At 43.1% G+C, this 27,262-nt stretch overlaps 1 long non-coding RNA gene across 1 annotated transcript; it reads right to left on the bottom strand.

Moving 5' to 3' along the window:
- Positions 1–9,906: 9,906 nt before the first annotated feature.
- On the bottom strand, positions 9,907–25,601 carry LOC309529740. Its single transcript, XR_014218397.1, has 3 exons — positions 25,175–25,601; positions 17,740–17,799; positions 9,907–10,703 (listed from the first exon to the last, which is right to left on the bottom strand). It is a non-coding gene; the product is annotated as an uncharacterized lncRNA (long non-coding RNA).
- Positions 25,602–27,262: the final 1,661 nt, after the last annotated feature.

Below are 27,262 nucleotides of genomic sequence, written 5' to 3'. Positions count from 1 at the left end.
GTGATTCTTAATGTTCTTTTATTTTATTTTATTTTCAAATCTTTATTCAAGGGTTTCCAAAGGGATCCGCAGCAAAGGACTTATTCAAAAGCAAATAGGATAAAGCTCCTAAACATCAATAAGGATTTTACATAAATTATATAATTTACAGGCAGGTCATAAAGTTGATAAAACAAAGTCCCCATCATCTCCAAGTTCTGTCGTCGAGGTTGTGACATCATGAGATGTCTTCCTGAAATTTGATCTTGATGCTGGCTGGAGGGGAAATTGCCTCTTCTTGGCCACCTCATTGTTTCTCTCAAATGGGTTGGCACTCAGGGATCTGAAGTTTACAGCCTTGTTCTTAAGGGTTCAGGATCTTGCAGAATGGAGACCATGAGCATCATCCTAACTGTTCTGAGGTAAGCAGCCCATGGCCCATAATGGTGGAACATGCCCTGCCTCAACTTTCCTAAAGAGCATGTGTGGCCATGTCAATGTGATATTCAGCAGTGGGTTACACTTCCCCTTAGTTTCTTTGAAACAACCCCTACCCCAGTTGAGCATTGTTTGCAGTACTCACCTGCCTATTGTTTTATTTTTTCTTTGTTTTCTTTTCCATCTCTTCCCCACATTTATACTACTATTTAATTACAAGTGAATGGACCATTTGGCTTCTAATTCTACAGCTACCCTTTTCTTGACTGGAATGGTGTCAGCTACGCACACACAAACAAACCCCAAAAGTGTAGGAAACACAAAAAAGTATTATTATTATTTATTAAATTTATACCCTGCCTCCTCCCCAAAGGAGCCCAGGGTAGCAAATGTACATCTAAATACAATCCCAGCACAGGTGCAGACTCAGAGAGAGTTCGATTTATCAGGGAAGATGGGCATTTTGCAATATTTCCCAACATGTGTCAACATCATTTCAACTCTGCTTTGCAGAAGACCCCAAGCTGATGGTGCGCCCGGCAGTTGTAGACCTGCTCTGCTGGAATAACTTTAAGATGGGGTGGTGAGGTAAACATAAATAAATAAGTTTGCCCCTCAATAATAACAAACCAGTGGTAGAACAACCATTTACATTATTCAGAGAAAATTCAAGTCCATAATGTACTGCTGGAGTGGGGGACTTTTTCAGACTGAGGGCCACTTTTGCTTCCGGATGAGCTTCCGGGGGCTGCATGGTGGATGAGAGCACAGGCAAAAGAAATTAACCTTTATGAAATGGATGTGAATTGTACCTTTGTATGGGAGGTGTGGCTGAACAGGAGATGTAGCCTGGGTGGAGACAGAGAGACTGTGGAGGGCCAGATTTGGCCCCTGGACCTGAAGTTTCCCACCCAGAAAATGAGGTATTATATAATTCCTTTGACGTTTCTAAAATCAATACAGATATATGGATAAGATAGATTAACTCAAGGATAGCCAAGGTGGTCCCCTCCATTTGCTGTTGGACTACAACTCCCGTTGTCCCTAAGGATTGGCTAGGCCGCCTGTGGTATCACATCGGCTACCCCTGGATTAGAAAGATGGATATTGTAACTGCCATATTCCACTGGACAATAAAAGTAAATGAAGTGCATGGTGTGCATCAGCCTGTTCCTACATGCACAAGCATTATGAATGAAATATGCAAGGAGAACAGCTGGATACATATCGACTGCAATCTCTGGGAAATTTTTATGGCTCGAGGTCACTGGATATCATAGTATCAGCAAAGGGAACTATTTACTGCTTCGAGCTTTATGTGAATGCATGTGTTTTCTTCTTCCAAAAGAATTAATGATTGCAGTCAGAATGACTCATTCATAATGTCTGCCCTCATTCAAACTATGCTTACTAGGGGGGAAAGTGTATTGTTTCTTATTGCTTGTGGCAAAACTAGTGTGAGCTATATTTAGAAAAGAAAAACAATTCTCCCAGACCATTGTAGCTCTAATGCTGTGGAGTCACAATACGGTGGTACAGAACATGCTTTGCTGATATATAGGAACATCAGATGAGCCTGCTGGACCAACGGCATGAAGCTGGGATAGCTCAGTCAGTAGAACATGAGACTTAATCTCAGGGTCTCACGCTGGGCAAAAGATTCCTGCATTGCAGGGGGCTGGAGTAGATGACCCCCGGGGCCCCTTCCAACTCTACTATTCTATGATTCTGTGGGGTTTTTTATAAAATATTTATTAAGATTTTTTTCACACATTACAATAAAAATGGAAAAAGAAAAAGAAAAATGCAAAATAAAAACAGTTAAAAACACATTAATTTTCCGTTTCTTATTTTCCTTAAGCTTATTTCCCCGGACCTCCTCATACCTCCCTTTTTTGTATTCCACTTAAATTTATTAGTTCAGCAAATCCTTACCATTAAACTTTTACCCATTTATAGACCTTTGTTTCATATTCTCTTAAAGCATTACAGCTAGAAGCCACTTAATTTCTATCCAACATCATACTAACATTCATTAATTTTACAATATTTCTGTAGGTAATCTTTAAATTTCTTCCAATCTTCTTCCACCAACTCTTCTTCCTGGTCCCGGATTCTGCCAGTCATTTCTGCCAATTCCATATAGTCCATCACCTTCATCTGCCATTCTTCCAAAGTGGGTAGATCTTGTGTCTTCTGTTCTATGATTCTGTGATCTTGCCTCCACGGTGGCTTACCAAATGCCTATGGGAAGCCCGGAAGATGGGCATGAGCTCAACAGCACTCGGCCCACCTGCGATTCCCTGTAATGTGCTGATTTCTTGGTCCTCTGGTACAGGACGATGCAGCTGGAAACAACTTGTGCTGACCTCCCTTCCAACAGAATGGCAAAAAATTGACCCAAACCCTAGATGCAGCAAGAGCATGAGCTGGATAGGAGCAAGCAAATTAAGAAGACCCCTGCTGAATCTGGCCAACGGCCCATCACGTTTCACATCACAGCTGACAGTCCATCCCAAAAGTAGGACCTGAGTGCAACTGTCACTCCTACTTGTGATTCCCAGTATTTGGTATTTGGAGACAATGGAACAAAGCCATCATGGCTAGTAAGCAACTGACGGCCTTTATCCTTCATAAACTTGTCAAACCCTCTTTCATAGCTGTTGGGTGGCCATCGCTACCTCTTACAGGAACAAATTGCAGAATATAACTCGATGCCGGGCAAAGTAGTACTAACTTTGAATCTTTCAACACCCAGCTTCATTGAGTGGCCCTGGGTTCTAGTTACATTCCATGAGCTTGAAGGCAACTGAAATGGTGATGGAAGGGGCCAAAGCTCTCACCTGTGCCATTCCACCCCACCCACCCACCCACCCCCCAAAAAAGTTTAATTAACACATGAAAGGAATGGCTGGGTTTCAGTCTCTCAACATTCCATTTAATCAGTATTAGTATATAGAACTTTTCAATTGTATAGCGTTACAAGCTCATTATCCTTGAAAGATACCTGTCCCTGGTCAATCACTGCCCTTATTGTTTCCCATTTTGTTAGTGTGGCTTGCCATTCTTCAGGACTTTAGAAGCTCTTGACATGAGACTACGACTATTACAAATTGATGAGAGTGTACCAGTTTTCATCTGTAAAATACTTTTGCACAGGAAATTACCCAAAGGGGTAGGGCAGAGGAGAAGCAAGCATTGGACTTGATTCTGCCATCACTAGTGGTGTTGATCTAATTGTTAATTGCACCTCTGAATCATTAAAAAATAAATTCATCCTTCTAAGAATTGGCCAAAGAAAATCTGTACAGTCTAATTCATTCAAGTACTTCCATGGAATCTTACTACTCAGAAGTAAGAGCCGTTGAGTTCTGTGGAACATAACCCCCAGGAAAACATGTATAGTGATTTCTGTCTTAGTCATCTGAAAAACACTATGAACTACCAGAATTGTGAAGGGAGAAAGACTTTGTGTGGGCCATCAGGCAGTGGCTTTTTCCACCTGCCTTGCCCTGCCTTCCAGCCCTAGAAGCCTTTCCCAGACCATGACTTAGAGAACAGCAGAAGCAGCTGGGAGAGAGAGAGAGAGAGAGAGAGAGAGAGAGAGAGAGAGATGATGATGATAGATGATAGATAGATGATAGATAGATAGATAGATAGATAGATAGATAGATTAGATGATAGATGATAGATAGATAGATAGATAGATAGATAGATAGATAGATGATAGATAGATAGATAGATAGATAGATGATAGATAGATGATAGATAGATAGATGATAGATAGATAGATAGATAGATAGATAGATAGATAGATAGATAGATAGATAGATAGATAGATATAGATAGATGATAGATAGATAGATAGATAGATAGATAGATAGATAGATAGATAGATAGATGATAGATAGATAGATTGATAGATAGATGATAGATAGATGATAGATGATAGATGATAGATAGATAGATAGATAGATAGATAGATAGATAGATGATAGATGATAGATAGACAGATGATAGATGATAGATGATAGATAGATAGATAGATAGATAGATGATAGATAGATAGATAGATAGATAGATAGATAGATTAGATTAAGTTGTGTGTCCTTGTTTCTCAATTTCATGCTTTTGCATGATTTTGTATGTTTCATGGTATTTTATGCATTGTGACTTGCCATTATTTTTATTGATTAAAGGTAAAGGTAAAGGGACCCCTGACCATTAGGTCCAGTTGTGGTCGACTCTGGGGTTGTGGCGCTCATCTCGCTTTATTGGCCGTGGGAGCCGGCGTACAGCTTCCGGGTCATGTGGCCAGCATGACTAAGCCGCTTCTGGCGAACCAGAGCAGTGCACAGAAACGCCGTTTACCTTCCCGCCGGAGCGGTACCTATTTATCTCCTTGAACTTTGAAGTGCTTTCGAACTGCAAGTCCTAGGCTCTGTTCTGTGGTTTAACCCACAGCGCCACCCGCGTCCCATTTTTAATCAATGTTTATTGATTACAGTTTGGTAATTCTGTATTGTAATTGTTAAGTGTAAACTGTTTAATTATTATTTGCTGATATTTAATTTTGCTGTTTACTATTACATTCTAACGGATTATTAAATGTTGATTCGTTTGTTATAAGTTGTTTATTTTAAAATTATGTTTTTATTGTGACCTTTTTGTATTGGATCAGATTGTTGTTTGGTTTGTTATTGGGGGTGTGATCTTTGTGACCTCCATTTTGTTGTTTCTTCAGCTTCTAAACTGCCTTGTGTATAGCAATGTAGAAAGGCGGTATACAAATTAAAAAGTGAAATTAAATTAAATGAAACGAAACTACCACTTGGCCCTGATGAGTTTTTGGTGCCAGTGAAAGCCAAATTTGTCCACTTGGGCCTTGTGCTAAATTGTTATTGCTGGAGCTACTGATCTGTTGTTGTTTTAAAGTTATGCTTGTTTTATATACAATGTGGTCTTATTACGTTTTATGGATTGTGTATATTATATTGTACCCTGCTCTGGGATCAAATTTAAATGAAGAGTGGGCTGGAAGGGCCTCAAATAAATAAACCAGCAAACAAAACAAGAAGCCACCCATAGGAATGATGGGGTGTGGGAGATGTCAAAGAATCATCTTTGTAAAAGCAAAGTATAACTGCTCCTGAGTGCTTCGTGCAACTTAGCGTTCGCTTGCCATTGTGAGAAATTCTCCAGCTACTTGGTCATTGTAAATCTGCTTTCAGTTTCAGGCATGTTCTCTCTCTCTCCCTCTCTCCCTTTTCATTGCAACGGGGATCTAATTCAGTGCTTTAAATCTGTGTTCTGCAATGCATAATTAATCTGGCTTCATAGAGATCTGGACAAAAGGCCCCATTCAATCTTTAGCTCCTTCCCCCGAGATATTGTTATTTCTAAAAACTCCGGCCAGCTGGGCTGGAGGGAAACTTCAGCACTGTGGGAGAATGAACAAACTGTAGGCCTCCGAGGGATTTGGACTAACTAGCTGACTAAATTGGATTAGAAAGTATGGAAGAGAGGGGAAGGCAGAGACAGAGGGCGGCTTCGAAGGCTACAGAACTTCACCGGGTTGGGGAGGAGAGAGAGAGAGAGAGAGAGAGAGAGAGAGAGAGAGAGAGGAAGGCCTCCTAAAACTATTGCAAAATGGTGAAAAGTTTCTGGAAAGGCAAGAAGAATTTTTATTAAGTCAGGGTAAGATGATAAATTGCCTAAAGGCAGGATGGAGCAGAGCAGAGGAGCAATTTTGCAGGGGGGAAGCAGGTAGGAGTTTGTTACATCTGTTTCTGGGCTTTTTAGCAGATCTTGCTAGCAAGAAGATTGTACAGGCCGATCGTAAACAGGCCTGTGCAATACGTGATGCAGTGCACCCAATGGAACTCACTAACCATGTGGTGTGTCCTATTGAGTCACCGCTAGGGATGCAGAAGAAATTCAATTGAGCTTAAATCTAAAGGCGAACCTAACCTAATTCTCACTTCCCTAAACTATACATGAGGGGAAATGCAGTAATAACTCAGCATTCTCACTGGTTCGAATTTTGTAGTGTGGTTCTCATGTGTATAAAAATGTTTATTGAAGTGTTAATAATAATATATTGGGAAAAATATAAATATAAAAATATAAATATTAGGGGGTGTTTCCTGTTTGGCAGGGGGTTGGACTCGATGGCCCTTGTGGTCTCTTCCAACTCTATGATTCTATGAATTCTTTTTTGGGGGGAAATAAGCATTATGTGAAATTTTATACCTAAATGTGCATATTGGGTGAAATTCGCTAGGATGAATTTCCGCAAGGAATTTTTAAAAAGGAAAATCAGACATTGATATACAAATGTGGAAAACACTGAAACTGAGAGAAATTGAAATTGACAGAGTCACCCATCCCTATTTGCAGCTTGTTACCTTTATTACCACCAGTACCATTTTTACCCTTGTTCTTCTGCCAAAAAAGGCTCTGAGAGTGGCTTTCAGATATCAGTGAGAAGACGAATACCTATCCTAAGCCTCACAGTCTAAGAGGCACAACACAAAGGGAAAAGAAACAGGGCAGGAGTCTGAAAAAGAGCAAACTCAAGAGATTACATATGGAAATCTTGCCATTGGAAAAATTGCAGAGGAGTCAAAATTTGCTGATGTGGATGGAAGTGCCCTATACAGTCATACCTCAGGTTGCGAACGTTGTGGGTTGTGCATTTTCTGATTACGGACCGCGCTGAACCCGGAAGTACTGGAATGGGTCACTTCTGGGTTTCGGCGCTTGCGCTCCGCATGTGCGGAATCGCTAAATCATGCTTTGCGCATGTGCAAAACTGCTGAATCGCGTCATGCGCATGCGCAGACGTAGCGCTGCAGGTTGTGAGCGCTGCAGGTTGCAAACATGCTTCCCACATGGATTACTTATGGAATGGCTGCACCATCTTCCTCGCAAACCCCCAGCCCCATGCATAGGAGCCAACTCCTAGGATCCGAGGTCCCTTCATCCCCCCCAATAAAATATTTGAGGGGGCTGCCCCCACAAGGTTAATGGGCATTGCCATTCAAATGGTGTGTGCTATGTCATACGATGGATTATGTGAGGCAGTGCTTTCCTGCCCTCCCACCCATGCAAGTTTAGGAGTCCTCGGTAAGTAGAAGCAATAATAAATTATTTTAGGCCAGGGTTTCCTAAACTTGGATCTCCAGCTGTTTTGGGACGCCAGTTCCCATCATCCCTGATGACTGGTCCTGCTAGCTAGGGGTGATGGGAGTTGTAGACCAAAAACAGTGGGAGACCCAACTTTAGGAAACCCTGGTTTAGGCCCTAGTGAACTTCTGTAGTGGGGATTACACTTCCACTGTTTCATTTCACCTTCTTATGTTTCAGGGAGGGCTGCTGTGTTTGACACGGAACAAACCCTTGTTGCTGCCAGAAGTGTTTTCTCAGTGTTCTTTGTGCTAGTTATCTAGCAAAGGCAGAATAAAGGTTGGGGGGGGGGAGTGCCGTCAATCTGCCTCATGAAAGAATCTCTTGGAAAACTCATCCCTCTGGCTCCTCCTGAATTGATGACCTCAGTCCATGTGCCAGAGTGCATGAGCGCCATTACTGCTGGAGCGCTTCCTACGAGACGGAGCCAACCTTTACTACAGAGAACTGGAGCTATAACTATGCAGACTTTTGGCAACATTGTGTTTATGAAAGCTGAAGAGAGAATTTGGGTGTTCAAAAATGGAACCGTTCCAAAATACAGGCATCTCTCCAGTTTTCAATGCTCATTTTTATGAGACTGACGCAGCACTTAATGCAAGCACACCCAGATATTCCATAAGAAGTACTTCTACGGTTCAGAAACCCACCCTGTAAAGAGCACTAATGCAAAGCATATTGCCACATTTGCTGCAAAGCAAAGAGTGCTGTGATCCTCAAAATCTGAATCCCTCCCCTCTCTCTCAAACACACATCCATAGACCATATGGTTCTAATCAAAACTTCTGGAAGAAAAAGAGGGGGACAGCATACCAAAGTTTGAATCTAAGAAAGGAAGTTCTGTGGTGTTTTCGAGCGGATCTAAATTGGGCATCGAAAACACACGATGTTGCCTAATAAAATAGGAAAATTAAGACAAGGCTCTCACTTGGCTATAATGTTTAATTGCGCATACAGAATAACTTCAGGACTCAGAAATGCTGGGCTCAGTGTTTTGATTTAATGCCCCTTTTAATCATGCTGAAATCTGTGGTCTATATATGAAAAATCTTAAGTTCAGTCAGCCATAAAGAACTATAAGGGGGAGAAATGAATTGGAAGCCTGCATGTGCCATTGAGTCAGATTTGGGACAGATGCATTTGTTAAAAAATAAAAAGGCACTTGTTTATTTGTACAAGTTTTGACTTCTTGAGTAGGCCTGACTGGTGACAACATTATAAGCAAGTGTTCATAACAGTGAGGGGGGTTAATGCATACCTCAACCCAGCAATATCCCATTAAATCTCATTTTATTTCGTTCTGTTTGAGCTTAAGTGTTCTCTGTGTGAGAAAACAAAATAATAGACCCTGACAGCCAGGGAGACTTACACTGCTCAACATCAGGTATGAGGAACCTGAGTGGTGTTGACTACAATGTCAGTCGTCCTTGACTATTGGCCATAATAGCTGGGTCTGATGGGAACTGGAGTCCACCATTGCCTAGTCATTAAAAGTCTTATCGTCCATGGATTTGCCTAAATCCCTTTTCAGATTGTCCAAGTTGGTAGCCCTCACTACTTCTTGTGTGAGCATTGTGTGAAGCACTTCCCTTTGTCACTCTTGAATCTTCAAACATTCAGCTTCATTGTTGTTGTTGTTGTTGTTGTTGTTGTTGTTGTTGTTTAGTCGTGTCTGACTCTTCGTGACCCCAAGAGCAGAGCACACCAGGCACTTCTGTCTTACACTGCCTCCCGCAGCTGGGTCAAACTCATATTCGTAGCTTCGAGAACACTATCCAACCATCTTGTCCTCTGTTGTCCCCTTCTCCTTGTGCCCTCCATCTTTCCCAACATCAGGGTCTGTTATGTACTGAGTTGAATAGGATCCAAACTGCAGCAGTCTGATTGGTCCTAGAACAATAGGATCCAAAATGCAGCAGTCTGATTGGTCCTAGAACAATAGGATTCAGAATGCAGCAGTCTGATTGGTCCTAGAACAATGCAGCAGTATGATTGGTTGGCAGGAACCACCCAATCATGCTCCAGATAGAAGTGAATCCACAACCTGATTGGCTTACAGTAGAATTCCGGAATTAGCCAATCATGTGCAGCCCATTGTGTAAATAATGTATATAAAGCAGATACTTTGAGGGGACTTTCATTCATTCCTCCTCACCACTATGAGCTGAATAAAGAGCATGAAATCACTTTGCGACTCTGAGTATATTTCAGGGTCTTTTCCAGGGAGTCTTCTCTTCTCATGAGGTGGCCAAAGTATTGGAGCCTCAGCTTCACGATCTGTCCTTCCAGGGAGCACTCAGGGCTGATTTCCTTAAGAAAGGAGAGTTTTGATCTTCTTGCAGTCCACGGGACTCTCAAGAGTCTCCTCCAGCACCATAATTCAAAAGCATCAATTCTTCGGCGATCAGCCTTCTTTATGGTCCAGCTTTCACTTCCATACATCACTACTGGGAAAACCATCGCTTTTACTTTTACAGCTTCATTGGATGACCCCAAGTTCTACTGTCATGGAAGAGAGAGAGAAATGTCTCTGTCCCCTTTCTTTGCAAGCTTCTGTGAAGATATTTAGCATGGTTTGGAGGTGTGAGCACCTTATATTCGGCCCAGAAACCAACTGGCAGCCAAGTAACTACAAGGATCCATGATGGGAGTTTTGGTGAATCAGCTACTTATCTGGAGTGCTGCTGACCACCCCTAGTGGTCCCATCACCTCTGCTAATCAAGACTCAAATAATATTTAAATGCACATTCCTCAAATTGCACACAGGAAACAATGTTCAAAGTTGAACATAAAAGTTTTGCTCAGCTAATTTTCCAGAGGTGGTCATACCCCATAATAAAATTCTTTTCACGCAACATGGCATACTATATCCTTTGAGAGCTAATGATATTCTGCAGCTGGGGCAGCATGAATCTGAGTTTGTTTGGGGGTTCTCTCGCTCTTTCTCTCTCTCTCTGTGCTCTGAGTTATTTACTTCCAAAAGAGAATTCTCCATGGCAACTAGCCAAAGGGGCTTGTCTCTTTAGTGTGTGAAATGTGAGCAGATACAAACTTGACACCATATTTCATCCCATCATCTTCCTTCATGTCTGCATTCCTGGAGGTAAATTATGGGGTGTCGCCAACCATTCAAAGGTGACAAGAAGCAGTTGTAAAAAAGGAAAAAGAAAGTTTGAGGAAATGGAGGAAAAAGATTAACTATTTCGAAACACTCTATAAGTAAGAAATTTTGAGCTATCCTAAGTTTTAGAAAGAAACAATCTCTCTCTCTCTCTCTCTCTCTCTCTCTCTCTTTCTTTCTTTCTTTTTCCCTCTCTCCCACCCTGTCCCCAATTAGGTTCTGGACAAACACTATGAAGTACTTATTCATGCAACATACAATGAACTTACAGGTCACACATGCATTTATTTGCTGTTAAATTGGACTACTACAATGTGTCCTATGTGGGGCTGCCTTTGAAGACTTCAGCCGGCTTAAAAAGCAGTGGTAAAAGTTTTGACTAGTGCACTTTTATTGCAATAACAGTGTATTGTTAGTATTAATTATAGAGTTGGAAGGGACCACGAGGGTCATCTAGTCCAACCCCCTGCAATGCAGGAATCTTTTGCCCAATCTGGGGCTCGAACCCACAACCCTCTCAAGAATCTCATGCTCTACCTACTGAGCTAAGGGCATGACGCTTACCATGTTTCTAAAAGGTCCACAATCAAATAAGCAAGAATAAAAAGGGGGGAGGAATGAGGAGTGAAAAGGAAAGCAAGCAAATCTAGATCATTTCTTTCCTCTTTAAAAAGGTACTCTAATTCCCATCAGCCTGAACCAGCATGGTAACAAGTCAGGGATGATGGGCATTGCAGTCCAGTAATAACTGGAGGGCACACTGCTTTCTCATTGCTGAAGTAGCAGATCTGACTGGAGAAAGCATCCTTGCTTGAGAGATGTTGCAGCTGGAAAAGATACATAGGTAAAAAGCCTGACATGATTTAAGGGAACTTCGTATATGTACTTCAAAGTAGGTTGTCAAAATCTGATTGGTAACTGGGGACATTCCAGCTGCGATCTGAGAGCAAAATGGAATTCTGGGAAATAAATTGTAACCCAATGTTATGAGGTTCAGCTATGTGAGCTGGTCCAAAAACAGCTATACAGGCTTCAAAGGATGAAACAGCAGCACCAGGCTCTCTTGGGAGGAGCTCATCTGCAATAGACACCTGCTGTTTTTGCTAAAGTCAGTCACACAGGAGGAGGGTCTCTTCCACCACCACCCATCCATACCCTTTCATTCTCCATCAAATTGTTTCTGACACAAGTAGGTGGATAAATTTTGTGTTCAGAAAACGCAAAGTGAATGGCATTCTGTGTGAATGGCACTGACCAAAGTTGTTGTCTGAAACAGCTTGAAGGTACAGTGGTACCTTGGGTTACAGGCGCTTCAGGTTACAGACTTCACTAACCCAGAAATAGTACCTCGGGTTAAGAACTTTGCTTCAGGATGAGAACAGAAATCGTGCTCTGGCAGCGCAGCAGCAGCGGGAGGCCCCATTAGTTAAAGTGGTACTTCAGGTTAAGAACCGTTTCAGGTTAAGAACGGACCTCCGGAATGAATCATAGAATCATAGAGTTGGAAGAGACCACAAGGGCCATCGAGTCCAACCCCCTGCCAAGCAGGAAACACCATCAGAGCACTCCTGACATATGGTTGTCAAGCCTCTGCTTAAAGACCTCCAAAGTAGGAGACTCCACCACACTCCTTGGCAGCAAATTCCACTGTCGAACAGCTCTTACTGTCAGGAAGTTCTTCCTAATGTTTAGGTGGAATCTTCTTTCTTGTAGTTTGGATCCATTGCTCTGTGTCCGCTTCTCTGGAGCAGCAGAAAACAACCTTTCTCCCTCCTCTATGTGACATCCTTTTATATATTTGAACATGAATTAAGTTCTTAACCCGAGGTACCACTGTACTAGGTTGGGGGAGCCTGGAGTAGATAGTACTGGACTTAAGAGGGACCAGTTGAGTCTGGTTCAGTTTTCAAGGCAGCATCTCATGCTCTTGGCTTAATTTTGCAGCTTGGTTGTATTGGAGGCTACATATTTGCACATTCTTCACATTCTCACCACAAAGTGGCCCTCCGTCAAGACATGCACAATAGCACAGTGGAGAGGCAAGAGGCCAAGGGCGGACGAGATTCCTAAATCCAAGTCCTGCAACCGTATCGCTGCCGTTGTTTCTTAGGCAAGCATCCAGCGGATCTCCAAGAGCCAGGCTCCTCTGCTCCAAAGGGGAAAGGAGCCTCCAGCCTCAGCTGGCAAGTGTGGGAGGAAAGATCCTCCCCAAAATATCCCCACAATCGTAAAACTGGAGGTACACGCCGTGCTTCCAAGCTGTACTTGAAGGCTTGCAGCTTGCAACATTTCCATAACTTGGAAAATGTCCTGACAGCTGGATTAACTGCCGAGATAACAGAAGTAAAGGCAGGCACTCTTCCGTGTGTATGTGTGTTCGTTTGGAGCATCATAAAACAAGCCTTCAAATTTCCTAACCAATTTATCAAGGTAAATAATTCTAAGACAAAATGGTGGTGGTGGGGACCGAGAGAGAGAGAGAGAGAGAGAGAGAACACCTAGGGAGCACACTCTTGTGTGACCAGCTTCCCAAAACTGGTTTGAATAAGAACTGAAATATTCTTTCTGCCAAAGTTGTAGTGAATTATCCCCATTTTTAAAAAAAAAACTAAACTCAAATATCTACCATTTAGATAATCTCAAATCCCTTCCAAACAACAACAACACATTGCCACCCATCCTCTACTTAAAAACCTCCGAGGAAGGAGGGTCCACAACCTTTGAAGAGAGCCCATTCCACTGTCAAACGGCTCTTCCCCTCAGAAAGTTCTTCCTGATGTTTAGTCAGAATCCTCTTTCTTGTAGCTTGAAGCCAGTGGTTTGAGCCCTGCCCTCCAGGACAGGAGAAAACAAGCTTGCTCCATCTGCCAGGTGACAGCCCTTTAGATATTTGAGATATTTCACCCAAAAAATGTCCGGGGGTCCAATAATGAATCTCCCATTTCACATCTAGTTTGGCCCTCAATTCTACAGTTTTAGCAAAATAACAAACTCTGTATCTACACTGTATTTTTTATTTTATTTTTTTTGCCAGCAAGGACTGTCTGATTAGGTACTTGCTTGTATGTGTGCTTCCCCCACCCCCAATGACTAAAACTCCCGTGCACCAAAACAGAGTTATAATAAATGTCTGACCTGGCTGGAATGCAGAAAGGTTGAACATATAAATCTTCAGGTGTGAAGTCAGACATTACTATATATAGGGTCCTCCCTGAAAGAGGGCACGTATTGCAGTGAGACCTGGAAACCGATACCCTGTGTTGTGGGTGAATACGATTGGTCAGCCACAACACCCTCTTTTCAGCTCTTTTGCTGAATTTGTACTGTTCTGTTCCATTTGGAACAGTTTTTTTGTATTTTATCATTGTAATTATTTTATTTGTTTTTATAATTATATATTGTGTTGTTGCAATCCACCCTAGGACCTTCTAGACTGGCTTTTTTTATTTTGGGCATATACTGCAACATATCCTTGAGAGAGCATGTACAGTGTACATACAGAGTTTATTTTGCTAAAACGGTAGAATTGAGGGCCAAACTAGATGTGACATGAGAGAATCATTATTGGACCCCCTGACATTTTGCGGGGTGCAATATCTCAAACAGAGTGGTGGGTTAATTCCGTTTTTGTTTGTTCTGCAGTGCTTCCCTAATGCTACCTCATTGTTGCTGTCTATAGAGAGGCTATAGTACAATGAAAGCGAGATGAAAATGAACCAAGACATTTGTGGTAGAAAGAGTTGCAGGATTTCAGCATTAATGGGATATGTGCTGCTTAAAAATGAAGCAATGTGACCAACTCCAAAACTCTCGCAGGCATGAACAGTAGTGAAAACAGGATTGTGTGTGACCACCCTGATAGCATCATGAGTGCAAGTCATCATGAATAATCATGCAATGAAAAGGGATGTCTATAGGGGCCCCTCGTGCTGAAGGGCAAGTAAGAAATCGTATCAATATATGAATATGAGGATCAGTGAGGCATATAAGTTAACATTCAAAGACTCAGTCCAAAGAAAATTTACCATGTACTGGATGGTGGATTAGGGAAAACAGGGAATAGTCGTTACATTTTGCCACATAGTGGGGATTAGGCCCGTGGCAACAGTGGCAAAGAGGAGGGGAACCCACTCAGAAAAGGGGCTTACTGAAGATAAAAGGTAAAGGTAAAGGACCCCTGGATGGTTAAATGCAGTCAAAGGCGACTATGGGGTTGCGGCACTCATCTCGCTTTCAGGCCAAGGGAGCTGGCCTTTGTCCACAGACAGCTTTCCAGGTCATGTGGCCACCATGACTAAACTGCTTCTGGCACAACGGGACACCTTGACAGAAACCAGAGCGCACAGAAATGCCGTTCACCTTCCCATCGCAGCGGTACCTATTTATCTATTTGCACTGGCGTGCTTTCGAACTGCTAGGTTGGCAGGAGCTGGGACAGAGCAATGGGAGCTCACCCCGTTGCGGGGATTCGAACCACCGACCTTCTGATCAGCAAGCCCAAGAGGCTCGATGGGATCTAGCCCTAGAGCTAACAAACACTGGTCCTACCATTGCGACACACCCTGCTCTCCTGCTTCATCTCCAGACCTCCAGCTAAGACAGAGTCCTTCCCCTCCTACATAGGGAGAAAAGGATTGGAAAAATATAACGTTTCCACTAATGAAGGGAACTGAAAGACTAGAAAACAAGGGATGGGATCTGGAAAATATCTTATTACCAGGAAAGCATGAATGTGTGTGTGTGTGTGGTTGATTTGTGTGTACAAGCCCCAAGTCAATGAAATCAAGATTGCCCTCCCAGTACAGCTCCTCAAGTTCCAGTGATCCATTTGTGTATAAGCAAGAGGTTGAAGTAATTCAGACAGCAGCACAATGCGTGTCAAGTTCTGTTTACTTAGCTACTCAAATTAACAGCCTTTGGAACTGCCTCAGTAATTGATGGCAAATCAAGCTCTTTTGCTTTCTTTAGGATAGGGCTGGATTGCAGCTTGGTTGTAAATAAATACACATTTCTACTCCAAATATGTCATCTGGAGTCCTGAGCTATTGTTAAGAATTCCTGGATCGCTTGCATGAGTATGAATTAATGAATCCAGTGAGTCAAAGTTATGTACCCACCCAGGGGGATACAAATCCTCTTGGACAGGATTAGCCTTCACCCCACCCCCCACCCTCCCAAACAATTTATGAATGTTAATAGGTTTTTATATTTAAACTGTTTTTTTCCCTCCTCCTCAAGAAATATGTGCATAAAAGCAGCCTTTTGTCATTGTTGAAGTGGCACCATAGCAAGACGGAGAAAATCTCAAGCCTGGATGCCTATAGCGTAGCTGCCATTTTCCTGATGAAGCAACATAGCCAAACTTCCATGAGTGTATCAAAAGACCCCAGCCACTCTCTTCCTTCACACCATCACCACTGGAATACAGATCCTCCAAGTGTCCCTATTTTCCAGGGACAGTACCAGGTTTACAGAAGTCATCACGGTTTCTGATTTGATTCTGGAATGTCCTGCTTTTCCTTAAGAGGTCCCTACAGTGGTACCTCAGGTTAAGAACTTAATTCGTTCTGGAGGTCCGTTCTTAACCTGAAACTGTTCTTAACCTGAAGCACCACTTTAGCTAATGGGGCCTCCTGCTGCCGCCACGCCACTGCCGCACGATTTCTGTTCTCATCCTGAAGCAAAGTTCTTATCCCAAGGTACTATTTCTGGATTAGCGGAGTCTGTAACCTGAAGCATCTGTAACCTTAAGTGTCTGTAACCTGAGGTATCACTGTATTTTCATCGGAGAAATATTGGAGGGTATTGAGCTATGTGACCCCTGAGCCTAGGAGATAAGTAACTATACAACCTTTAGAAGACATCTGAAGGCAGCCCTGCATGGGGAAGTTTTTCACGTTAAATGTTTTGTTAAGTTTTTCTATATATTGGAAGCCACCCAGAATGTCTGAGTCAACCCAGTCAGATGGGTGGGTTTAAATATTATTATTATTATTATTATTATTATTATTATTATTATTATTATTATTATTACTACTACTACTACTACTACTACAGTGGAACCTTGGTTGTCAAACGTAATCCATTCCAAAAGACCATTCGACTTCCAAAACATTCGACAACTGAGGCGCAAAGGGCTGTCAGCAATTTCAATGAGGGAAATGGAAAAACACACCTCGGAAGCCGTTTGACTTCCGAGGCGTGTTCAAAAGCGGAAGCAATTATTTCCGGGTTTTTGGAGTTTGGATTCTGAAATGTTTGGCTTCTGAGATGCTCGAAAACTGAGGTTCCATTGTATTATTATTATTATTATTATTATTATTATTATTATTATTATTGAATAGGACAATCCTATTTTCATCAGAGAAATGCTGGAGGGTATGGGAATGCTCAGTTCACATTGTTTATTAGTGACAGGATGTGACATTGCGCTCTATTTCCCTACTGAATACAATCTGACTGTTCCTTGTTGGGGTGTTGAGGCCTCACCCCTCAACCTGTGGCCTACCAGCCCCTCAAGAGCCTCCCCAAACAGCACGTTCCCCCTGCTAGATATTGTATATATTGGATATTGTGTATACTGACCTGGGGAGCTTTCCAGAGTCTCAGGCAGACCATTTTTCTATCACCAGATCCTTTTTAACAGGAGATGCTGGGGATTGAAACTGGGGCGTTCTGCAAGCAAAGCAGCTGCCCTGCCAATGAGCTGTATCCTTTCCCTCATAAAATTCTAGCTTTGCTTTAAGGACATCTCAAAATAACAGTCTATGGAAAGTGAGCCCTGAACTGATAAAAGTACGTAGGTCTCTTTGCAAAGCAACTGCAAAATTGTTAACTTGAGCAATTTTTTTCTGGCTTCAAATGGCTATGGAGGGTACTTCACTTACTGGAAACACAAAGTTAATGAGACAGTTCACCAAATAAATATTTATGGTACATATGGAGTGGTTTTAGTTGCTTTTGTAAAACAAAACAAGGAGCTTACTTTTCTAAAAATTTCTGGAGTACTTACTGTCCATAACCCATGATAATGTGAACTGTGATGATGAACAGCTAATATTTTTTTCCAGGACTGAAAAAAAATGGGGATAGGAAGATTATTCGCTGGAATAAACACCCATTCTGAGAAAATGAAGGAAATTTGGCAGGCAGGCTAGAGGTTTTTCAACCTAGTTCAAGAGCAGGCTTTGATTGAACACACTGTTCAAATATCATAAGATAAAACGAAAATGTAAACAGCATCCAGGATGAAATGAAACCCAACTGGGAAGAGTTCATTTGTGCTTTAATGAGCTGGTTCTTTATTTAAAAAAAAAACCTGACTTTGGAAATATGTAACGTGTCCAATAAACATACAGTTCAGTTCGCCTTATGGGTCTGCTGGCCATGCTTCCTACTGATCTCCTGAGGACTAGTCTGATGAGATTAGTGGGCGCACATGGAGATGAATGTGATCTGCTGTGTGTTCTCTGCTGACCATCCCTATATACTTCAAAAGTCCACTTAATTGGTTCTCGTAAGTAGCTATTAAAAAAATAAGGTCACTTAATCCTAGCTACGTTTCCTAATTCTAACTAACAATCCAACTAACCAGGAACATAAAAGGAGCCTTTTGCTGGATCAGGGGACCAACCAGATAGGAGGATCCAAGTGCTGTTTTCCATCCTGCAGTTTCCAGCAACTGGTTTTCAGAAGCATGCTGCCTCCAGCAGTGGAGGAATAACATGGCCTATAATGGTTAAAGGTAAAGGGACCCCTGACCATTAGGTCCAGTCGTGACCGACTCTGGGGTTGCGGCACTCATCTCGCTTTATTGGCCAAGGGAGCTGGCGTACAGCTTCTGGGTCATGTGGCCAGCATGACTAAGCCACTTCTGGCGAACCAGAGCAGCGCACAGAAACGCCGTTTACCTTCCCGCCGGAGCGGTACCTATTTATCTACTTGCACTTTGACGTGCTTTTGAACTGCTAGGTTGGCAGGAGCAGGGACCAAGCAATGCGAGCTCACCCCGTCATGGGGATTCGAACCGCGACCTTCTGATCAGCAAGTCCTAGGCTCTGTGGTTTAACCCACAGCGCCACCCGCGTCCAGCCATCAATAGCCTTGTCCAGGAAGGTTTGCCTTAAATAAAAAGAAAAACCCTAATGAAATGGCTTGTGCCTGCCATCACTTCGCAGCTGCCCTAGACTGGGGCTCGAGAGCACAAGTGACCAATGGTTGTAGCACAGTTCTCCCCAGGCAGGGAAGAAAGACAAAATCCCCCTCGGCTGTTGATTGAGTCATACTCTCCAAATGTCCCGATTTTCCAGGGACAGCCCCAGAATTACAAAAGCCACCCTGGCTTCTGATTTGATCCTGGAATGCCCTTATTTCAGAGCTTAGGGAGGAGGACAGTCACTTTTCCAATGGTGGCGAGGGAGCATCCCATTGCCTTTCTATGGCCTCCCCATGGCCACTGCTGCCGGCTTCCTCCTTGGGCAGCTCATAGTGGTTGCTGGAGAGCTGGTGAGGGGGAAGAGAGGCTGCCGCTGCCATGGCCCTGCCCCACACGATGTTTCAGGTCTGAGGAGCAGGCAGGGCCGCAGGAAGAAAGAGGGAGCAGAGCACAGGGAGCCTTGGTTTAAATAATAATGATCTTTGTGCATCTGCATCTAATCTTGCCCCTTTCTCAAATTTATTTATTGGTGCGTGTTCTTCTTTTTGTACATCTACCAAAGAATAAAATAAAATGGGGATTAACAGGTTTTCTCAGGACAGTGGAGTTCATGTGTGCTTGGTCCTGTTGGTGTAAGGGCGAACGCACTCTCCCTGCTTATGACAGGAAATACGTAGGGGTGGGACACAAAAATGGGGGGTCGAGGTGAGTCAGATGTCCGGGAGTTAGATATGTCCCCATTTTCACATGAGGAATGTTGTGGGGTGTGTTAACCAGGCTGATCTCCCACTTGCTTGAAAGGAGGGCTTGAAACATCATAGGAATCTTCAATCACCTGTCCGGTGAATGAAGCCAAAATTACCAGGGACAGGCCTGAACATGAAGGGATGCCGGGGGATAGTTCTGTATCTGAAAATGTCTTCTTGCTAGCTCCATGCTAACTGACCCCTAAAGCTTCATTTTCCATCTTGATATACCAACGGTGGGGGGTTGGAGCACAGCTCTGACAGGCGAGTTTTAGAAACCACGGAATGCAAATAAGTCCCTGAAATTTCTCCCACATTTTTCGACACACCACCAGAGTGATTTAAAGTGTGGTGAAATGGTTGTCTTTCACCCAACTCCTCCATTGTTTTCTTATGAGAGAAGGGTTTTTGTTTTTTTCCTAACTTGCGCTGGCAACTCTGCATAAGGAACCAAGGAGAAATATGTGTCTCAGCTTAGTTATTTGAATGTGAAGAGAAACATTCCCCAATCCAGCAGGGGTGGGGACTAGGATGGCCATGTGCCCTATTTTACAGAGGACAATCCTCTGGCTGAAGGGCTTCCAGAGGACAATCCTCTGTTTGAAGGACTCTCTGAGCCAAGTCTGGATTAAAGATAAAGAAGCACAAGAAGGGGGAGAAGAGGGAGAGGAGGGCCTTTGAACATCAGCAGTTCACTTGAGGCCTCTGGTACAAGGCCTCTGGTACACCCCAGAGGACAGGATCACACTTCAAAACGACCTTGACAAATTAGAGAACTGGGCCAAAACAAACAAGATGAATTTTAACAGGGAGAAATGTAAAGTATTGCACTTGGGCAAAAAAAATGAGAGGCACAAATACAAGATGGGGGACACCTGGCTTGAGAGCAGTACATGTGAAAAGGATCTAGGAGTCTTGGTTGACCACAAACTTGACATGAGCCAACAGTGTGATGCGGCAGCTAAAAAAGCCAATGCAATTCTGGGCTGCATCAATAGGAGTATAGCATCTAGATCAAGGGAAGTAATAGTGCCACTGTATTCTGCTCTGGTCAGACCTCACCTGGAGTACTGTGTCCAGTTCTGGGCACCACAGTTCAAGAAGGACACTGACAAACTGGAACGTGTCCAGAGGAGGGCAACCAAAATGGTCAAAGGCCTGGAAACGATGCCTTATGAGGAACGGCTAAGGGAGCTGGGCATGTTTAGCCTGGAGAAGAGGAGGTTAAGGGGTGATATGATAGCCATGTTCAAATATATAAAAGGATGTCACATAGAGGAGGGAGAAAGGTTGTTTTCTGCTGCTCCAGAGAAGCGGACACGGAGCAATGGATCCAAACTACAAGAAAGAAGATTCCACCTAAACATTAGGAAGAACTTCCTGACAGTAAGAGCTGTTCGACAGTGGAATTTGCTGCCAAGGAGTGTGGTGGAGTCTCCTACTTTGGAGGTCTTTAAGCAGAGGCTTGACAACCATATGTCAGGAGTGCTCTGATGGTGTTTCCTGCTTGGCAGGGGGTTGGACTCGATGGCCCTTGTGGTCTCTTCCAACTCTATGATTCTATGATTCTATGATTCTAAGTGATCTGTCCTGCCTCTGGCAAACCACTGGGCGGGGGGAAAGAGTGTGGAAGAAAGAGAAGATGGAGAGAGAGAGAGAGAGAGAGAGAGAGAGAGAGAGAGAGAGAGAGAAGGGAAGGCAGAAAGGAAAAGGGAAAAGAGAGAGGAAAAGAGGAGGGTGGGAGAAATAGAGACAAAAGGAGATGCCAGGAATTGAATGGTGGCACATCCCATTTCAGCACCTGAGGTGAAACCAGAAGGTGCCATTCTGCCCTGCCTCCACCCCCAACGAAGCTTCCCTTAGCAACAAAGCAGTGGGGGATTCAGGCAAGATATCATGGAGCGCACAATATCTTGTGAGATTTTGGCGAGATCTTGATTCCAGTGCCATTTCTCCAGCAGGGGCAGAGGTGACTGGGTGAGGCGCACGCAAGGACACCATCTCTAGGGCTTCCACCGCCTGAGTCCCTCTCCTGAACCTAGGTGGGCCCTGAACCTGGGAACTCCATACCATAATAGCTAAGCAAGAGAGATCCTCATTCCAGCTACAAGTTTGTCACTTTCTTTGGGAATAGGAAACCCTATCAGAAGGAAGGGTCATTGTACATATAATGTGTACATCAGCCCTTATAAACATATACATACATGCACATGCACACATCTTGGCAGTTGTGAACAAGCCTCCCTATTTGGGAAGAGAGGGAGGACCAAAAAACAACAACCCCCATTTAATTTGTTTCAGACGGTGGGATTTACTCACCGAGAAGTCCAAGAAATGGTACAAAGGTATAAATGTAAATGTTGCCTTTGGCGTGACCTTTGTAATATGCATGCGCTCTCTCTCCTCCCTCTCTCTTCTGCCTTCCTCGGTTCTGCTGGCCCTGAGCCAAGAACTACATAACTTCTCTGGCAGAAATCCAGTGGGGGGGGGACAACATTTAAAAATTCACCTTTTCCTTTCTTCAGGAGCTCCTCAGGGATCCTGTTAAAACTGTCTGACTTGTCTGCTACAGTTTAGGAGCCACCTTGCCGGCTCAGCTGTCAGCTATTATGGTATGAAGCGTCCAGAAACAACATCCCTCTCCCTCTTGTTTTCTCTTTCTCCCCCCACCCCCATCTCTTTTTTTATCCTATTACATTCAAGGACGTCCATCACTTAAATATGAAAAAAGAAGAAGCTTCCTCTGTCTCAAATAAATTTCCCTCTCTCCCCGCCCCACAGCTTAACAGGACCAAATTCCAGCATGTTTGAAACAGTGAGACGTGTCAAGGCAAGCCGTCAAGGCTCATGGGCCCAATATTTATTTGCTGGTGATTATTATTTACACAGCGCCAATGAAGCACAGGATGCTTTGCAGTGGAATCTAAGCTAAAGAAAGAGACTGGTCCCTGCCCCAGTTTGGGTACAGGCGTTTTGAATGAGGTCAGTCCCATTACAGAGGAGGGAGAAAGTCAATCCCCTTTGCATCTAAAGGCGAACCTACCTAGATAATACGCAAACCATAACCCATCCATTCTTTGAAATTCACACTTTTGCAATGCAGGTCTGAAGCCACGTAATGTGTACAAAAATGCATATACTGCGGTAAATGCATTAAAATGTAAATATTCATGTAGCTAACATACGGGAATGTGCTATGGTATAGGAAACTGCTTTGCAAAAAAAAATTATATTAGGCGAATTACATAGTGACCAAATGTAACATTTGTAAGCTTCTTTACATAATATTTTATGCATTAGCTAATATTATTTGAACTCCAACTGAGTTACAATTCTCAAGAGTGGTTTAACAATCAATGCCTCTTCCCAGGGAACTCTGGGAATTGTAGAGCTGTGAAGAGAACAGGGTCTTCCAACAACTCTTAGAACTCATTACAAACTATATATGTTTGAAGTTGCCAAGAGTGGCTGGGGTAACCCAGTCAGATGGGTAGAGTACAAATAGTAAAGGATTATTATTATTATTATTATTATTATTATTAATTATTATTATTATTACAGTGCCGAGGATTATTTGAGAGAAGCCACAACTGTTTAAAGTGATATAACAGTGCTTCAAATGTATGGTGGGGCCCGAAAATATGGATCTAACCTGTAAAGCAGGTTTGACAGCATCTTAGCCGGCCCTGCTATTAGGCAGAGTGCCTCAGGTAACAGATGCTGGGGAAGCAGCAACGGCAGCTGTGCCTCCTGAGCCCTTAGGCCTCTGTGGGAGATCAAAGTTGTGCATGCCACAGGCCTGTCATGCACCCTCTAAACTGGATTGTCATCAGGTGCACCGGAGGATGCTATTCCAAGGCCAGTGTTGAAGTAAGACTTAACTGACAGTGCAGTCAGCTTCCGTACCTGGGAGAGAGGCCACCATCTTGTCCTTTGCCTCAGGCAGAAAAATGTAATGAATGGCATGGTGGGGGAACACACTTGTTGAGCAATATATTCCCCATGTTTGCTTTCACCGATATATGCAACAGGCTCCAGATGAAGTTATACATAATAACTATAGAATGCTTATTTTTTAAAAAATGTTTTAGGTACCTAACTTGCATTATTTTGCTATGAATGAAATGGTATGGAACCCATGGCCATTTCAGGAAGCTGGTTGCTGTTACTCTTGAAATATATCACTAAGAATGTGTGACTCATCTGAACAATGTCATAAAGCTACTTGCTAATAAATCTCTCACCACTGACAGTGCAGCCCTATGGATTGCAGATTTTTAGATTTATTATTTCTGGGAATTGCCAATACTTATATTGGCCCTTTAATTTCTGATTTAGTTTTTGTCTTCAAAGTTTTTGGGGAAAAATATTTACGTGTAGGATTCTGGCATAAGAGTAGCCGAGGTTTTTCAAAGTATAATTCAATAGCATCTCAGTTATTCCTTCCCTACCTTCCCAGAAGTGTGAATTTAACCATAAGCAATGCAGTTCAGGATATATATTTTTCACCAAGTTCTGGATTTGACCCTTTACTATATTTCTGCTTTTTAGTTTTTTCAGTGCTGGTAGTCATATTTGTATTATGGGTGTGTGTTTCTTCTGTTCTATTCTGGAATTCACATCTTGCCAGGTCTTTGTATTTATGTCCTTCGGAAATAGTGTGAATTGACACTTCCTCTCAGGGTAAGTTTCTACAATCTATATTTATGGACCTCTGAGATTCCTCTTTATTTTAAGATTATTCCTGATAGCAGAGCTAGCCAACGTAGTGCCCTCTAGATGCTTTTGGATGGCAGTTCATAACATCCCCATCCAGTGGCCCTGCTGACGGGGTTGTTTGACTGACAACATCTGACATCATTATTAAAACACCTGCACTGGCTGCCTGAGCCAGGTTCTAGTTGATTGTATTAATTTACAAATCCCTGAACATCTTAGGCTCAGGGTACCTCAGGGTACCTGAACTCTTATATCGCATCTTGAATACTGAGACCATTTGCTGGAGCATCACTGGTCATTCCCCAAGTAGGAAAGGCTCATCAACAAGGAACCGAGCCTCTAGGGTCTTTGGCCCAGTCCTGTGGAACACTCTGCCACTAGAGATTCAGCAGGTGCCTTCTGTTTCATCTTTGAAACGCCAGCTGAAGACTCTTCTATTCCATCAGGATTATGCGGGCAATTAAAAATACATCTTTCCACCTGGAGATACCAAGGATTGAGCATGGGACCTTTTTACACACAAAGCACTGTTTTTGTTTGTTTCTTTGTTTACATTGTTTATAGACTTGGGGAGGGGGAGAAAGCAAATTAAAAATAGAGCACAGCACAATAAAGCACAGCATTAAAACACCAAATACGACTGAAAACGTATCAAAGACAATAGAGAGCAAGGAAGGGGGGAAACATTACAATCTAAAATGTTATTTAGAAGGCTTCGGGAAATCAAAAGGTATTTGCTTAGTGCTGAAAAGACATTAAAAGAGGAGCCCGGAATATCCTGCCGATTGCTGCAGCAAGACACTGGTTTAGGACTTCTGTTTCCTCACCTGGGTTGAATGAAAACTGGAAGCAGAGCTGATCCTCAGTTTGAAATTCATTCAGATTCCCAAAGCATGTTTTGCAACAGCCATTTCATCACTTGCACGAATTTAAACTGCCAGGAGGTAGGACTCTGCAAGGAAAGATCCATTTTGCCTTTGCACGTGGCACCCTGGGGAGGGGGAACATGACACCCAAGTCAGCAGTGGTCAAGTACCGCATCACAGTTTCCTGCAGCTGTCACTGCAAGAACAGACTCATCCTGTAGTCAGCTGGGCAACTGGCTTCTCCAGGAGGTCTACGGACAGGGGCTCTCTCATGCGGCATATTTTCAGCTCACACCGTAGACACTTCAGGCATCTCTGCCATCTCAACCGTGTCAGCACATCTGACTTCCTACATGGCTTCTGCTCCACCATCTGTAAAAAGGTCAATTTCTTTGCTCATCCAAACCCGGCAGACAAGCTAATTTTGGCACCAAGTCAGGGGGTATGCTGGATTTCTTTACAGGCTTCTCGAATGTCTGTGCTGTTGTGGCATGGTACAAAAGGCTAGGTCCTAAACCCATCAGTGAATGGTTTTTGAGAAAATGGAGGGGAGTGTGGTCTTGTGCTCATGTTCTGCTCACTGGTTTCCCACAGGTATCAGGTTGGCCGCCACGAGAACTGGGTGCTGGACTAAGATGGGCCATTCGCCGGATCCAGCTGTTCTTATGTTCTTATAAAATCCAAGAAGCAAAGATCACCAGTGCTGAAGCAATGATTCTTCAACATCAGCTTTGTTGGACTGGTCATGTTGTTTGGATGCCTCATGATCGTCTTCCAAAGCAACTACTCTATTCCGAACTTAAAAATGGAAAGCGTAATGCTGGTGGTCAACAAAAGAGGTTCAGAGACTTTCTCAAGGCAAATCTTTAAAAATGTAGTATAAACACCGACAACTGAGAAACACTGGCCTGCAAGCACTCCAACTGGAGAACAGCCTTCACCAAAGGTGTCAGGGGCTTTGAAGACACTCGAACTCAGGACGCAAGGGAGAAACTTGCTAAGAGGAAGGGACGCTTGGCAAACCCTCGCCGTGATCAACTCCCTTCCGGAAACCTATGTCCCCACTGTGGAAGGATGTGTGGATCTGGAATTGGCCTCCACAGTCATTACGGACTCACTGTTAAAATTGTGTTTATGGAAGACAACCTTACTCGGCTACGAGTGATCGCCAAAGAAGAAGAAATCCATCAAAGAGGGCCTATCTGATCCTGGTTTGGTTGTATAGGGACAAATTGCAAGCAACCCCATACCACAGCAGTTTTCACATGGGTCACATTGCACAGACAAAATGGTGGCACAGAAACGGCCTTCGACATAGTTGCTGCTATGACATACTCATTTAAAATGGCCTGTAGGCCATATCTGCTTCATTGCCCAAAGTTACCCTATAAAGCAGGTGGGGATGACTGTCAGCAAAGCTTTGGGAGAGACTGCAATTTCCTTCCAATGTAACACAAGTAAAAACACTGCCACTTCTCTGCACTCAGTTCTCCTTTTCCTGAAATGGCTTTAGTCTTAAAACCTAGCCCATTGTGGCACTGTGGCATGTGTTTAGTTTGGGCCTCTGAGATCCCCCCCCCAAAAAAAAAGAACTTAGTAAGTTTATATCTGACTTTTCATTTGAAATGCCTTTCAGTTTGCAGCAGAAAGAATAAACGAATCTATAAATTGCGACTTTCTGAGAGCTTAGTGGTCAATTAGAAGCAAGGGAAAATCTTTTGACACTTTCCATCGTGCAAACAGTGACTGGCTCCCTGACAGCTCGGCTAAGTCAAAAGCAGATTTAAAACAATAGCCTGGGCTGAACCAATGCGTCAGCTACCCACACAAGAGAAAACTAGAGCCGGACTCAAATGTGTGCTTGAAAAATATTTCTGGCATGAAGAGAAGCTTTCAGGAAATTATGTTTCCAAATATTTATTCTGATCCACCAGACTCTCTATAGTTCCCACTCTTTTTTAAGTTTTTGATTCTTCAACATCTTCCATTCCTTTTTCTTTTCTTTAAACAAACTCCCCTACCTCCTGCCCTCTCTGACTCTTATTATGT

This window comes from Podarcis vaucheri (genome assembly GCF_965113315.1).
Source record: "Podarcis vaucheri genome assembly, chromosome: 3".
Classification (NCBI taxonomy): Eukaryota; Metazoa; Chordata; class Lepidosauria; order Squamata; family Lacertidae; genus Podarcis; species Podarcis vaucheri.
This window is presented reverse-complemented; position numbering and strand designations above follow the sequence as displayed.